The sequence below is a fragment of the Dermacentor andersoni genome, chromosome 8 (assembly GCF_023375885.2).
Source record: "Dermacentor andersoni chromosome 8, qqDerAnde1_hic_scaffold, whole genome shotgun sequence".
Classification (NCBI taxonomy): Eukaryota; Metazoa; Arthropoda; class Arachnida; order Ixodida; family Ixodidae; genus Dermacentor; species Dermacentor andersoni.
In genome coordinates, this window is record NC_092821.1 from 149,818,996 (window position 1) to 149,831,249 (window position 12,254).

Below are 12,254 nucleotides of genomic sequence, written 5' to 3' on the forward strand. Positions count from 1 at the left end.
AATGATATGCTGCGCAAGGCAATCTCCTAAAGGCACACATTACAATCCACATCGCAAGCATAGCTTGGGACCCAAGCCAGCTGTACCTTGTCGATAATGTGGAGAAAATACAACATCTGGCTCTGAGCTTCACTTTTATTTTATTTTTCTACGTATGACAGAACTCGTTCCATTGTCGAGTTGCTTAGCGTGGCAGAGCCTTGAAACTTGCTAGGCAAAAAAAAAAGGACCTAGCTTCACCCGACAGGCGAAGCATTCATTGCGATAGCAAATTATTAGGCAGCTATACGAAGTGAGGTTAGTTGTTCTATCAGCAGCATAAACTACTGTAAACATTTGCTTACTAACTAAATTAACAATCACGTTGTCATGCGTGCGCAAGTAAACACGAACTCATTTCACTCTATGACCACATACTACACTCGCTGTCAGAATGTTGGTGTGACGAAGAGCAGCCAGCAGCAGCGAGCGAATTCCCCTTCGTGATGCCTCTCGTTTCAATGTCAACAAAGCATACGAGAACACAGCGTACATGAAGCCAAGCATTTTATCCGGCTGGCTAGCTCTAACCGAAACCCAGGTTGCTTCCACGATAGGACGCATGCGGTCGTGCTCAGCCGCAGCAGCTGGCGTAGAAGAGGAGATGCACTAACCTGCCCCTTTCCAAGCACACGCATCTTGGCTCACATCTACATCAAGCCAACACACTTTCCTTGCATTTACAGCGTGCGGCACACAGCCGTGATATTATCGCACTTGGACTTTATACGGGACATCATGCCAGAGCCGATGCAGACGGTGGAAATTCGCCTGGAATGTCCATATAATTGCTATTGCAATAATAGCCAGATTAATGTTTTTGTGTAAATTACATGTCTCAATTCTGAATTAGAGCCCATGCAGTTACGCCTCCCCCGGCAAGAGCATCTGCCTGTAGTAATAATTCTCATGTTTGTATGCTCTACTTATCAAGGACTGTCTAAGTTTTCCTGTTTTGTAAACATGATTGCAGACTGTAACAATGTTATTGTAGAAGTGTTCTGAGTGCAGATTCTGTTGATGGATATTAAAGCGAGTTGAAATTGCTGTTTTTTCAATCTGTGTGTGAAGGCTATCAAAACTGCTCTCATTAATGTGCAACATATTGTTGCGCATTTGTATTTCACACTCTGTTAACAGCCTAAAAAGACGATGTGCTGAAAATAAATAAGTATATGTTTTAAAGTAGAGCAGGCAACAGAAACAACAATGGGCCAATTCTACTTGTCCTCCAACCAACGTAACTTGTAAGCACCTGAGTCAGTGTCCTTTTCGTTGTTTTGTAGCTGGCCTGTGTTGTCGTCTTCAAGTTGACCCATTAACAGTAAGGACAACCAAACAACAGGATGAAAACAATACAAGCACGTGAAGGCGCTGCATCACTGTCGCCTTTCTGTTGTCATGTGTAATTAAAAAATGTCAAATCAAGCTACCTAGGCAGATGTACTCATGTGCTCAACTTGGCCAGTCTTACAAACGGGAAGCTCACATCTCCCTATGAGAATTGGCCTCTTCTAAAGTGGCACGTCGAGTTGGGTATACGACAACAAAACACAACAGTGTGTGACAACAAAGAAGCTCACGAACAAGCAAAGGACTGCACAACAAGCGATGGAATGAAAAATGGTAGGAGCAATGTTAAGCGACAGGAGCTCAGCGGGTGGATCAGAGAGCAGATGGGGCTAGCAGCCGGTATTCTTGTTGACATTAAGAGGACAAAATGGGGCTGAGCTGGTCATGTAATGCACAGGGCAAATCGCCAGTCGTTCATCAAAGTTACAAAGTGGGTGCCAAGACAAGGGAAGCTCAGCCAAGGACAGCAGATAAGTAAGGCGGTGTGATAAAATGAGCAAATTTGCATGCATGAGATAGAGTCAGCAAGCATAGGACAGGGGTAATTAGAGATCGCTGGGAGAGGCCTTCATCCTGCAGTGAACCTAAAATAGGCTGATGATGATGACTACAGATACCACAAAACACTCTTTGAATTGATACAGTGTAGCAAGGCTACCTCAAAAGCACACAAAAGAGATAAGTGAGACCCATTTGCAACCTGTGATGATAACAAATTATATTTGATGTCCCCAAGGTTGCTTCGGATATTTTTACCATCATCCGGCTCTTTATTGAGCTACCAAATCTAAGCAACTAGGGTGCTTTCTAGTATCCCTTCATTATAATGTGGATTGGAATCAAACGTGCAACCTCATATCCGAGCTCCACAGCTACCGATTCACTGCAGCGAACCACAGACTAGGGTGTCTTCCCTTGTTCCCTCGTATCTCCCATTGTTTGAAGCTCGCCCCCGCATTCTCTGACGGCAATTGTTGTGCACAGGTCAGGAAAAATGGCAGATACGTATGTTTTGTTCTCTTCAAACATGAAAATTTTCTCCTATACATTAACCTTATTAGCTGCTCATGCGTACGATGTCGTGCACATAATGCACGACAGGGGCAAGTGTACCGTCTTTTTTTTTTTTTTTTTGACGGAGCCAGAAGCTCGCCAATTCCAGTCTACACAACACTGTCGCTAATGGTGTGCCGTCAAGTAGTATAATACTATTGTGTGATGTCACAAGGTCAACTAAGACAGTGGAACGAATAGTATAACAATGCTCTATGGAATGGAAATGTTTCCTGTCACCAATTCTCACATTCTAATTATCCACATACCAAGTGCCCATTACATGTCCGTCATTCCCCCATTAGCATGCAAGCGTAGAAGCTTGGATGAGTTGGCAGAAGTTGTGCTTGCCGTGCCCACAGACTCCAGGAAAAAAGGAGACAGGCAGAGAGAGTCGATTTCTTTATACAGCATTTCTTTAGCTATAGTGTTTAGTTTAGCATTTCTTTATTTTCATTAATTTTCCATACAGTTTGAATTGCCAGAGATGCTTTATGGAGCATTTCCTTTCACTTCTTATATATACACAGAAATTCCTTAAAGGAGTACTGATGGAAAAATTTTGTACCGTTTTTATTTCTCTATGAGCTGTCAACTTGGTATGTAGTTACATTACAGAGCCTCAATTCCTAGACAGCGTAGCATATAATTACATCACCTTTCAATATGACCAGTTCAGAAAGCGCATCAAGTGCAACCTGGCAATGGACATGAGGAAAGCACTTATCGTCACCGAAAGCAGAGGTGGTGGTCTCATCGTACCGGATACCACTAACAAATACACGCTCGCTAAATAACCTAAATTAGCCCTTTCAGTGTCAGGTTTTTTCAGAGATGACGCACCTGCGGTATTGGGTATTTTTTCTCGGATATTATAAAACAAACGCTATGGTTTATTTTTGGTTATGCAGAAGAGCGAAAATGACACGCATAATGGCAAATACTCTCTAGGTATGGTCCTCCTATTTCTATCAGACGTCACTGACACGGCCAGACAGAAAAGCGAGAACGTGCCAGTATGTCAGTGACACTGAAAGGGTTAAAAACATGCAGCATATTTAACAGCCCCAGTTTAGCTTCAGGCCATTAAGCTCAGTAAACGAAAGAATCATTAGGTTGTTTCGATGGAAATACAGTATAAAGAAAGAAAGAAATGCTCACCTTGCCAACTAAAGCTGACTTAAGCCCAACAGTACTTCGCAGCTGACATCACATGTACCATCCTAAGCACATTCCTGTGGTACAGTATGCACAAGAGTCGAAGAATGATTGCAAATCCAAAAAGGTGCTCGCACACAATGCACCAGCAAGCAAGCTCTGGGAATTCCAACAGCACACCAAAGCTCTAGCGAAGAGAAGCAGCGATGATGCGGCCTATCATCAAGCCTCTCAACGCTGATAGCACGACTGTCCCAAAGGTAATACATCTACTGTGCCGCTCTCCTGGCTCAATGCACGAAGAACACCAGAAAATAAAGAAAGCAGCAAAGTTGGACCAAGCAAGATTAGAGACCTGTCCATTTTATCAAAGGTCACGGGCGAGGGAGATAAGGCGATTTACTGCAGACGTTAACGTGCCCCTCTCCAGCCCGGGCAAACATGAGAGATAGGGCTAGCGCCAGTTACCGCATAAAACAGCACTTCATGAACAATGATTTATCCAAAAACTGTAGAGATCCAAGGAAGTACATGTGAGACGTGCAAATGTTATCAACCTCTCTGCCTCCCCTATGTCAGTCACAAGGATGTAGATTATCAGGCATTGAAGAGGAGGCTTTAGCTCAAAGCCAACTCTGATTTCCTTATTCAAATACATGTGAAAAGCAGAAATGCTATTGAAGGACAACTGCTGAACTCATTTGAAGGAAATTTGTTGCATTTAATAGAGAAAGTTGAATTATGCAGACTGTGGGAAGCTTGATTTAGAGACTCTCATATATTTTTACAAAACTTGAAAAAGATTTGCAAGTTTTAAGAAATTGAAGCGTGAAGTTAACAAAATTCGCAACTCTGCACCAAAGACGGATATCGCAGTTAAGTGATCAAACGTGACATACTACAAGTTTACAGCTTACGTGACGTTAAAGGGGCACTAAAGGGAAGTATTAAAGGGGCCCTGAAACACTTTTTAAACTAATTGTAGGATGACCTCACTACTAAAGGACGTCGTCTCGTGAATCTTAAGCCACAAAATTTTTAACAAATCCTTCAAATACGAGTGGAGTTATTGCACCAATACGTGTCTCCCGCCCTCTTTTCGTCGCCACTAGCGCACTGGAAGCTACACATGGGGGAAGCCATGGGGGCAAAGCCTCACCCAAAAGATGAATGTCTTGGAAGCAAAAAAGGCTCATTGTGGCACCCCGTGGCAGCCATGGTAGATTACACCACGCAGTAGACTCGGCTACATTCAACTGTCGTACGGAGACCCGCAGTGCAAAGATGAAATGATTTTTCTGTCTTTTGAAATTGCAGACATATATGTGTTTCATTCATTTAACTCAAAATTAGCAACTGTGTGTTACTGAGAATGTTCTCGTGATCACAAAATCAGCCAATAGCTGTACGTGCAGCTGTCGTGCAAAGACCGGCAGTGCAAAGACGAAATGATTTTTCTGTCTTTTTAAGATTGCAGACTTATGTGTTTCATTCATTTAACTCAAAATTAGCAATTGTGCATTACTGAGAACGTTCTCGCGATCACGAAATCAGCCAATAGCTATTGGTGGCTCCAGCTGCTCGTGATGGCGCTGCACGACGACATTGCCGAAGCCAGTGCAAGCGATTTCACATGAATTTACACGAGATTGCAAATTCCCTGATGTATGCATTGCAATGATATTTGGCTCACATGTTCACAGGGGCCTCTTGTACAGATCGGCAACGTGGGCTTACAAAGTCCGAATAGTGTTTCAGGGCCCCTTTAAGTCGAGCTACCTCGATTATTCATCTAGAAGCGTGACGTCATTTTCTGGATGCCAATATATCCCTTTGTTGGGCAGAAAAAATTGCTGCAGAAGGTTCCACTGCTGCTTCTCAATTTGAGGAGCCCACACCAAAACAGACCAGTTGACGTAATCTCCACGTGACATCTCTCCATGCTGCTGCTCTCTGAATAAGCCAGTGCTGATGTCATATGCGAGGTACCATAGTCCACAACAGGTAGCACCATTCCAGATTTTCCATTTTCTTATTTTCTCGTCTACAAAAGCTCTGTTCTCAATACAAATGATGAATTCGTTATTACACAAGCTTAATTCTTTCAATCTAGCTCGACTTCATATTTTCCTTCGGTGTCGCTTTAATATTTTATGAAGATTTTTCGCAAAAGTCCTACTCACAGATTAGTGGTATATTTCAGAGTATGATACATCACTTTTATCTGCTTTATATTGCTGAATTACAAGTTGTAAACTTGATGCATCAGTTCTTTTATTAAATTTACAATATTCAGCAACTTCCCCCAAAAGGTGTGCTAAATCGAAAGGTTGCTTGATATGATCAGTATAACCAAGCAAACCTCCCGATGTTCAGTCCACTTGATACAGAGCAAAACAATGTCTGTGCTGCCATATATTTAGAAAGCGGCTTCTGATGCCAAGGTTTCTCTCAGTGTAAACCTCTCATCGAAAAACATGGTGACATGAAATGCAGCAGTTGCGAGGAAAAGGATTGCCATGCAACCAGGCTACGGGGAATGTTTTCAAACCCAGCCAATAGCAAGATAGGCAGACAAAACTGCAATTGTAACGTACACGCACCAAAATAGTTTACGATAACTAGACAGGATATGATGCAGACGAAAATGAGGCACTGATGTGCACACGCAAGATACCTGCACCCATCCGCACAGAACACGCATTCATATAGGAGGCTCGCAGAAGTCGTCAGCACAGCAATGTTTGCCTGTTCAGCCTTTCCTCTTCCCTGCCCTCGAGTGATGCTGGCTTATACATCCTATCACTGTGACTGTTATGAGGTGCTCAGGAATTGAAGCTGTTTTCTTCTATGTAGTCATCACCCTACATAAGCCAAACACGCCTTAAGAGACACTTAAAGGGACACTAAAGCGAAACAATAAATCAGTTTAGACTAATGCAGCATTGTTTGACAACCCTGCAGGCAGTCATTTCAAAAAGATAATTTGATTATTAGATGAGAAAATGAAGTTCCAAGTATCAGTATTCGAATTTCGCGCCGAAACCCCAGCGCCGGTACGTCAGCGTGACGTCAGGGATTCCGAAGTATGTTTTCGCATTTGGGCCGTGTTGGCTGAATAAAGGTTCCCGAAACTTGCCATGTTTAATATTTGGTTCCTTCAGAACACAATGTAGTCAATCTGTACTGCTATATACAATTAGTAGGCCCTAGAAGATGCCATCAAAATCCAAGACGTCACAGCCCCTAGGTGCGGTAACTTAAGTAGGCGACGCCACCCGTATTTCGTTTTTACACTTTTCCTGGCTTACCAAACGTCTTATCGTTGTAAAAGTGGTGTTTTTGGTGTTGTAGAACGGTAATTTACCGATGCAGAAGAAATCATTTTTCACTTTGGTGTCCCTTTAACAACACGCTAAATCAGTTTGCCCTGATAAAGTTCTTTCAAAACAATTCTCATTAATTTAGTGCAACCACAAGGTTACATGTGCACTTTGTTATGAGTAGAAGAAGCAGACAGGCAGTAAACCTATTGTACTATGAAGCTTAAGTACCATATTCACATAAACATTCACGAAAGTTATTGCAGTCTGTAATGGATATGATAACCAGGAATATGATTCCAAACTGAAACAGCACAAGTGAGCAAGTAAGTGACTATGCTGGGTGTTTTGCTGAACAATTCAGACCAAAATACCCTATCCTGGCACGAGCTTTGAGCACACGCAAAGCAGCAGCAAGTGAAACATCTTTCTCTGAAGTTATCGGAATAAAAATGTGGTTCACTGTACAAATCTTGCCTTCAAAACCCAAGGACCAACCAGTTAAGAGGAAGCTTTACCTAAGAGCTCCTATCTAATGTTGAATTCCAATGGCGGAGTCGGAGCAAGTTTTTCTGCTCGTTTCGGAGCAAGTTTGTTCCAATGGCAGAGTGAGGGCGGGAGTAAGGTGTTCCAATGAGAGAGTCGGAGGGGATTCAGAGCGAGAGTCACTCCGTGGAGCAGAAAAAGATGCTCCGCCAAAATCGGCGGAGTGGACCGGAACTCTGCGTGACGTATTTCCTTTACCACGTTTGTCTGCTGGGAGGCGCCACCGGTCACGACTCGCGAGGAAGCAAAAGTTGCTGCACGCTTGGCGAGATATCCATTCTGCACTTTTAAAAAAACAGGTGAACGGCGCTGAAGAGACAAGTGACCGGTGCGGCGGTGCTGGGAGCAAACAGCGGAAGGAAATGACAACACGCAAGGTATCCTGGGTAACTCGGTGATAGAACTTCCGCTTCCGCCTTGCTCCGGCGGCGCAGGTTGTGTTCCACTCGCGGATCTGGAGGCGTTGCTGGCGTTGCTCTACGCCAGAGTCGAGTGCTCGCTCGCGGAGTCCGTCGGCTGCTCCAACTCCGCCATTGGAATTCAACATAAATCTACGGGAATGGATAAATCATTTTTCTCAGCATTTCACAGCACCAATTCTGACGAGGTCTGCTGCATTTAACGGAAAAAGTAAACATTTGCCAACTGTTAGAAGCAGACGCTTTATTTAGGTCATCATTTCTTTTTCCTAACAATTTCAAAAGAAAGCAATATACCACAATTTTGTAACGTGCACCCACTGAAGCATCTAAAGCATACAATATTGATGCCTTATAGGTTGCTTTGAAATGCACCATAATGTATAAACAATTTTTGAAATGCTCACATACCCGTAATGATTTTGTGTAGCTGTTAACCGATATCAAAATTTCTCTGCTTGAGATGCTCTAACTAATGCAGTTTACCGAACTCTCACCTCTATTTTTGGGGCGAAGTTACAGGTTTGCAAACTTGGTGCTTCTATTTACTTTTTAAGTTTGCCAAACCTTGGTGATCTATTTTTTTTACCAAAATGAAAACAGGCCTTATATGACACTTTTTCTTCCCACATTCAGTGGAATTTAGCTTTACCTCTTAAACAAAACGCATTTCATACAACTCTGTCTAGCGCTTGCTAATTGGAGAACTTTTTTCCCTTCACATGTATTTGAATGTGCAAATTGAAGTTGGGCCCAAAGTACAGATTTTCCTTTAGCCATACCAAACATTTTAAATGGGATTTTCTAATTCCCTTCATTGCTTAATAATGTCATCACCCATACTCAAAGGAACCTGTAACCTCAACTATAATGACAGTCTACATTGTATGATACTGCTCTTAATGCACTAGGTTTCTGTGAAGACAAAATAGATGCAAGAAATTCACTCGGCTGCACGTCCTAAAATATGTAAATATGGCAAGCCACTGTGTCATGTGAACAGACTAAGATAGGAACTTTGGGGATGCTCCAAGCATTCATCGTGAAAACAGCTCAAGAAAACATGAACAAGGAACAAGACATAGCTGTGTCGATTAATGTTCATTACGAAACAGCTCAACAAAGCAATGCGCACAGAGGAAGAAAACCAGCTGCTCAATTTAAACCACAGGCAAGGAGGTAAACCTTGGAAAGACTGTAGCTCTGTTCATATCAAGATATGCGAAAACACGCATGTGTACACAATGAACCACTATATTTTTTTAATTTCTAGAGACAGTGACATATAACGGTTGTGTGAAATAAGTTTGATCTATGCACGTAATGCCGTTTGCAACTGCATGTCCAGTCCACTCAGGAGCTTGCAAATGAGGAACGGCTGTCTTCAGCAATCGCGCATGTGATGAAAACGACAGCAATGAAAAGAAGACGTGTAAGTGTGATCCTACAGCACGATACAGAACTTCAAGAAGTGCAAACATAAATCAAGACAACGAATTCGTGTATGGCTTCCTGCAATGGTCAGGCGGCGCAACGATCGGCTCAGCCGTCAGCACCACTGTGTCAGTTGCGTGAACCACCGAGGCGGCCACTGCTACAAAGGCATGCTTTTGCGGCGCTCGTTTGAAACCTGTCAGCTGTTCTAAATTGCGGTTTTAAGGCAATCGAAAACATCGAGGCCCATTTTGGACCGCCGACATCACAGCGAGGCGCTTAAATTATAGTGTTTTAGGTGCCAAAACTACGGTGTGAATAGGAGGCACGCCGTGGTGGGGGACACCGGAATAATTTGGACCACCTGGGGTTCCTTAACGTGGACATGAATCCAATTACACAGATGTTTTGGTATATCGAACCCATCGAAATTCGGCCACTGTGGCCGGGATTTAATCCAGCGACCTCGTGCTTAGCTGCCCAACACCATAGCCACTAAGCAACCACCGCAGGTCGCGAAGTATTTGTCACAACATAGCAGGCATGCTTACGACGTCGAACTCAAAGTTAGTTAACAAATAATTATTTTATGCCACTTAAGTGAGCAAATGCGGCCGTGGATGTCTCTGAACTGTCAATTGTCGCTTCATTACTTGGGGCGTGCCTTGCACCTCACAATTGTGGAGGTTTTGGCGAATTGGCAGGTAAGTGCTTTTTTCTCCGTTGACAAAGTGCCTTGAGCATATTCTGGTATTGTCGTTCGGGCTCGAATGTGAGAGGGCATTACCGCTGAAGCATCATAGAGAGCAATCAGCTGAGACTTAACAACGTGACGACTGAAGAAATATGCGCTAGCATGCGCGAGAGAAATACTAATTTTCGAGTACTCGACGTGTGCTGCAGTGTACTCCAACCTTAGTTCTGTTGTTCTAAGCGCGCGAAAATATCGGCGCGAATGAGCTCGGTTCCAGAATTTGCGTCTGGATCTTGGCGCAGGAAGAAACACAGCGCATACCAAGCTCCAGCACAGAGCGCTTACGAAGCTAGATTTGACACGTAACCACTGCGCGTTTGTTTTGGAGCAAGGTGAGCTAAACAACTACCTAAACTAATTTACAAGAGCGAGAATCAGTTCACGCGTTTTTATGCAGTTGATGCTTTATTGTGTGTTTTTACGGATGCCGCTGCTGGTTGCTTATTTTTTTTCTTGTTTTTGCATTTACATCTTAGTTCGTTTAACAGAAATTCGCAAGACCGACACGAACCGCGACGATCCGCTTCAGCCACCGGGTTGCTTCCCCCGGTTTTGAAGGGAAGCGGTACAATTTGATACCGACATCCTCTTCGCAGTTGTTACAATCCTTAACGCAGAAATATCTGCGCTTGTTCTTTTTGTTCACACTTCTCACGAAGGAGCTGCCAAGAGGCCGCGATGAATCCATTGGAAAATTGGAAAAGTAGGCTTTCAGGCGGGCCTGAGCGCACCAAGGACAATGGTAAAATGATGGCGAGGGCCTACCCGCGGATGCTCACCGTCGCTGCTAGGTGGCGCGACATGTACAGGCAAACTTCATTGCAGGGTGCCCATAGGCAAAGCATTCTTATTAAACGGCCAGACATTACTGAACAGAAGTTATTTGACCCCGTGCGATTACTCGGGAACTGGTGCCTCTTCACAGGAACCGGTGCTGCCAGGACAGAATCAATCGGAGCAGTCCTCAATCACACGAATGTTTTTCAAACAGAAATAACTATTGGACAATTTCCAATAGTAAGTTATTGCATCAAATAGCAATGACTGTTCGATTCATGCTTGAAACTTTTAATCTTTGCACAACCCTACTTATTGTATTGTGCTGTGCAACTTCAATCCTCTAAATTCAAGAGAGAGCTCCAAGGAGACAAAGAGTGAGCTAGAGGTACGTCATATAACAAATCACCCCATCAGTCCTCCGATTTTTTTCTCTCTTTTTTGATGAGAACGGGCTGCATTCCTAGATACTGCATGCAATCAATGCCCACAGTTTTGACAGAGGATCACGAGTGCCATGTAGACAAGTACCACCCAGTTGGATCATGAATTGTCCACTGCGCAAAGAGCATGTTACAGTTTGCAAAACAATGATTATGATGGAGCAAGCGCATAGCATTACGAGAATAAAAGGTCCCTTTATAAATGAGCATGGCACACACACACACACACACACACACACACACACACACACACACACACACACACACACACACACACACACACACACACACACACACACACACACACACACACACACACACACACACACACAAATAAATGAACATTATGCGTTAAAAGGGGACTAAATTCAATTGAGATTTAGTAGTAAATTACATTTCTACAATACCGAAAAATGCCACTCTTACCGGGAGACATCAGAAAAGGTGCAAAAATGAGAGATGGGCGGTGATGGTGCTTTTAAGTTTTTGCACCAGCTCATCGTGACGTCATGAATTTCTAGTGTGTCTGCTAGGACCTAGGTAAATTTTTACGGATAAATACGGACTACATTGTATTCCCAAAGAGCCAAAGACTGAACTTGGCAAGTTTCAAGAACTTTTAGTGAGCCACAATGATGCAAATGCAAGAAATTACTTGGAAATTTGTGATGTCACACTGATGTACTGATGCTGTGGTTTAAGTGCAATATTCTTAAAATTTGACCTCCGTTTTCTCTTCTAATAGTTAAGCTATTACAGCAAAACAAACAAAAATAGACTTTTGAACAATTCATTTATCAATCTAAATTAATTGAGTGTTTCGCTGTAGCGTTCCTTAAAAAGTTGGTAGGTGTCATTGTATCAAGGGCTAATACCCCCGCCGCATGAGTAAGGTTAATGTTAATCATAATGCCATCAAATAAAATTACCTAGCAGGCAAGAGTTTACGACGTGC

General features: G+C 43.1%; 1 protein-coding gene across 5 annotated transcripts in view; it reads right to left on the minus strand.

The window, feature by feature from the left end:
- The window catches only part of LOC126528997 (prominin-1-A-like), a 61,563-nt gene that overhangs the window by 41,627 nt on the left and 7,682 nt on the right, over window positions 1-12,254 (minus strand). The window contains exon 1 of one of the 5 annotated variants that reach the window (XM_050176599.3): window positions 3,607-3,819. The exons of the other annotated variants lie outside the window; for them this stretch is intronic. The gene's annotated coding sequence lies outside the window, so the exon portion shown is untranslated. Of the gene's footprint in view, window positions 1-3,606; window positions 3,820-12,254 lie in introns of those variants that run through there. 5 annotated transcript variants of the gene reach the window in all.